A 278-nucleotide genomic window follows, 5' to 3' on the forward strand; every position below is an offset into this window, starting at 1 on the left:
CGGATCTGCAGTTTCCCAGCTATTACCCCCCGCCTGACACAGACGCTGGTAGATGGGGGCTTGCTGGGACCCTCCAGGAGCCCTTTCAAAGCGCTGAAGGTGTTCACAAAGCATTTGGATTCCAGCATCGGTTTCCTTCATCTGCTTTTCGCTGAGTAACTCACCAAAAAAAGCACTTCAGAGCATAAGCGTACTGTAACTTGATAAAGAGCAAGTTTCCTTGGAGCACAACTAGCCAAAAATTAGCTCATAAAAGAACAATTTATGACTATAGTGGG

This window comes from Cariama cristata, unplaced genomic scaffold (genome assembly GCF_000690535.1).
Source record: "Cariama cristata isolate BGI_N322 unplaced genomic scaffold, ASM69053v1 scaffold6037, whole genome shotgun sequence".
Lineage (NCBI taxonomy): Eukaryota > Metazoa > Chordata > Aves > Cariamiformes > Cariamidae > Cariama > Cariama cristata.